The following is a 4050-nucleotide window of genomic DNA, read 5'->3' on the forward strand; positions in this document are numbered from 1 at the left end:
TGAAACAGATGCGTAAAGCTTAAACAACAAAAACACATTCGTCTCAACTTCTGGAATTGAACATCCTCCAAACGTGAAAACTCGGGAAGGCTCAGCATTAAGGACCGTGCTTTTAAGTGTGTTGGTGCCTTTCCTTTCCGACCCTCACTTGGAGTTTTAGTCCGCATTCTTCCCTCTCATCTTGGGGGACTTGACAGTAGGCTACCCTTTGTACATCCAGACTCGGTCAGGTTGTATCACGACTTCCAGCGGCACACAACCACACTCGGTTCAGCCTTCACCGCGCAACAAATCCTCGAGACGAAAATAAACCCAAGTTTCCACGATACACCTTGTTCAGCAACGCGTCCAGTTTTCCCCGGGGTGTACTTTCTTGCCCACTCGACTTATCCACTTGTTGGAGGTAATTTAGCGAAAAAGTAGCGCCTCCAGAAAAAAAGAAAAAGAAACGCAGAGAAGCGAAATGCCTGGCAGGCGGTCTGCATAGCGCCGCTGCAGACTGTTCGTGCGCACTTGGAGACGCATTGAACACCGTGGCACTGCAAGGGGGAAATAAAAGCATCTAAAACAAGCGCCTCAGCCACACATGCAGCCTCTCTTTAAACAAATACAAATCCCAACTAACATTATACATAATACCAGTTCCCTGCTCAGTTGTATTTGTCCCAGACTTACATTCCAAGATAAGAAACAAAGGCAGTTATTTTTTATTTTTTTTCATTTGCATTGGAAACCAGTGACATTATTTTGAAGGGATCATCCATCTTGGTAATTGTTATCTGACGTGGTGTAAAAAAGGTAATAGGAGATAATTCTGCATCCAGCTCATATCTGAATGCCTTTTGCCTTTTTCCCCCCTTGGTCATCCAGTTAATAGGAAGAACACAAGACAGAAAAAAATATAATGCAAAATATCCATACGTCTTCTAATACCTTTTCGTTGAACATTTAATAACGTGTCAAAGTTTTAACAAGCTAACAAAGCAGGTGTGTACTCTAAGCTGGACTCCGTCACTCATCCCAAAGGGCTAACGATGCAGTATGGAATGACATGATATGGCTGCTTGCACATGGCATTACTCTTGGGCAAAGGATACTGTACATGAATATGAATTATGATTTGATTTGGAAGATAATTGACAAAGACATATCCCATTCATTCTGAGTTCTGACTTAATTGGCAGGGACACACACTACACATGCTTTGTATTGCAGCTCAGGCATATATCCAGGGTTTCCTACTATTTTCTTCAAACAGCTGATCACAGCTCAAACACAATTGAAAACTCTCTCTCTCTCGTCTGTCAGTGTGTGTTTGGCTTGCAGGCCTGTTGGACGTTGTAAATCGTTCCTAATAGTGTGTTACGCTACAGATGGTCCTCTGACATGTTTATAGAGCTTCCAGCCCAGACTCATTCCTTGTGTCTGCTGGTGTGTATTTTTGTGTGTAAGTTTATGTTGACAGAAGTTGCATTTAAACACCAAGTCCAGTCACAGCAAAATGTCGCTTGGGGGGAGAGATTTTTGTATATGGAGAGCCTTTGATTATTCAGTGCTTGCTTCTGCCAGCATGGATATATTGGGGCAGTTGTTGACATGGACTGTGCCAAAGATGCATTTGTGGGTTTACACTACTTATCCATCATTGTTCTCTCTTATTCAAAAAGCACATGATCAAAATTGGATTCCCAGCTGTATTCACTGTAGCTGTAAAGAGAGGGACTGTACAATATGTAATTGTTTTGCACAGTGCATGTTGATGATTAATAGGAGAATGTAAACACATCCTAAATAAAAAATTTAAAAAAATTAAAGGGACCTCTCCTCCAGTCTTTGCACATGGCTGCCTCTTGAGGTACTTGTTCATTTTTAAAACATTAATATTTAATTTCACTGATGCGGTGCTAATTTATTTAATATACTCTATGGAATTTAAATAAATGGCTGAGCTTTTTGGATAACAGAATCCAATGAAAATTGGCCTGAATCCCAGCACCTCTTTCTCCCATGTCTTATATATACACTTATATATTTTTCTTCTGATATGGCTCATTTAGAATGATTGCCATATACATCATTAAGACAAAGGACACTAGACCATTAGTTAATCCAATCAAAGTGAATTAGGAACACACCTTCACATACTTTCTAAGCAGCAATGAATTGATCACAACGTGAAGCTAGGAAATTCAATAGACCTGACACAATTATGATATAACTAACCATTCTGTACCAGTGAAAGACAGACCTGATAATCCATAGTCTATAAAAGATAAGCTACGATGTCAGTAACTCTCTGCAGGCTACTCTCTCTGTGGACGCTCACAAGTGATCAAACAGAAGATAGAGAAGAGTCAGGAGTGTGTAGGGTACATTTGAATAATCTCCTCCTTTACACAGCAGGATAGAGTCTGTGTGGCTTACAGGTCAAAAAAATAAAAAATGTTGATTCTAAAAATAGCCCTAAAGTTAATTCTTCTCCCATAAAAGGGCATTCAAAGTGGATTGATTGGAACAGACACCTAAAAACAACATCCGGTGAGATTTGAGATTTGGAAGGAGAAAGCAGATTCACTCTTTCTTTAAAAGCTGCCCCATGACAGCATAGAGCCTTTGTTGTAATGGAGGTAGTGTTTGTTGCTGCTGACATTTTTAAGCACTGTACAACCTCTGCAGCAGGGGGGAGGGGGTGGAAGCAGGCCACCTCTTTTTCTATTTGTACTCAACAGTTCCCAGATGATGGTTAATCGCCCTTATCGGCAATGCAGTGTTGTTTCACTTACTTCATAAAAATGTTACAGCATATTGCAAGGCAGGGATAAAGACCGTTATGGCTGGGGTTGTTGATAAGACTTTATATCCCCCCAAACTATTCTCCTGCCAGGACACATTTTGAGCTTTCTGGGGTCGTTGTCACAGTTTTCTCAGTGCTGCAACGTAACGCACTCACTTAAGCTAAAGGACTACATCTTTTCAGATGACCATTTATGAACAACTGTGTGGAGTGTGGCCTTGTGGTTAAGAATGACATGAGTTTTAGCAGATGGTGCCGTTCCCATAGAGGTAAGAGGAGACTCAAGAGAGTTTGCGGCAGACTGCTTCTGTAGCTACAAGGCAAACAGTGCACCCTCTCTGCCTGTGAAATGTAACAAGCCTACTATTCCAACAGTGGAGTAGTTTTCAGTACTTGGTAGTACTTTGCAGGCTCACCTCTGTCCATCTGTCTTTAACCCACTCTTGTTGAAAGCTTGACTAAGAGTTGCTTCAGTCGCTGTAAAAAAGGTGTGTATTTAGGTGTGTGTTTGTGTCTGTTCCCTACAATCTAAAGTTCTGTTCGAGCCCAGAGTTTTTCTTTCATCACCATAGAAACACGGTGTTGTCCTCCTCCTTTCCCACACCTCTGAGAAAATCCCATCATCCTTTTGTGAAGTCCATGTCACCTATAGAATCAGTTTTTGAAACTGCAGTTCCCCTGTTGTCAACATCATGATTATTATTTAAGTCACAGGTTTTTTTTTTTGATCTGCGTGTATCTGTGGGAGTCATTTTGTATCTGCGGCTCTCGGGGGTTCCCTGAGGTTAGTGCGGCTGTCTCAGCTGTTTAAATCTCCATTACTCTCACGCTCTCCGAGGAACCTAACGGTTAATTAAAATTGATCTGTCTCTTTACTCCCTGGAGATACGCTGAGACTGAGAATACCACCCTGCAGCTCCCATAAGACACAGCTCATATTTGGTGCAGTAAGCTAAAAGGAATAAACAGAGGAAGAATGTCACCTCAGCATCTAACAGTGAAAGGGAAATGACTCACTTTTGTGTTTCTTCATATCGTTAACGCAGACTATCATTGGTGGATTGAGGCTCCTTAAGAGAATAGGATTGATGTCCCTGATATGGTCGTATGATTGGCAATGATTGTAGCCTCATTGAGAAAGCGTTGTGCTTAGATTCACTGATGACTTCTGAAGTATTTGACCAAAATCACAACCTTTCCTTCATGGTTTAGTTGCCAGAGGTGAATAATGTCCGAGGAACCAACGACAGATGTTG

This window comes from Ammodytes marinus (genome assembly GCF_949987685.1).
Source record: "Ammodytes marinus genome assembly, chromosome: 14".
In the NCBI taxonomy this organism is placed as follows: Eukaryota; Metazoa; Chordata; class Actinopteri; order Uranoscopiformes; family Ammodytidae; genus Ammodytes; species Ammodytes marinus.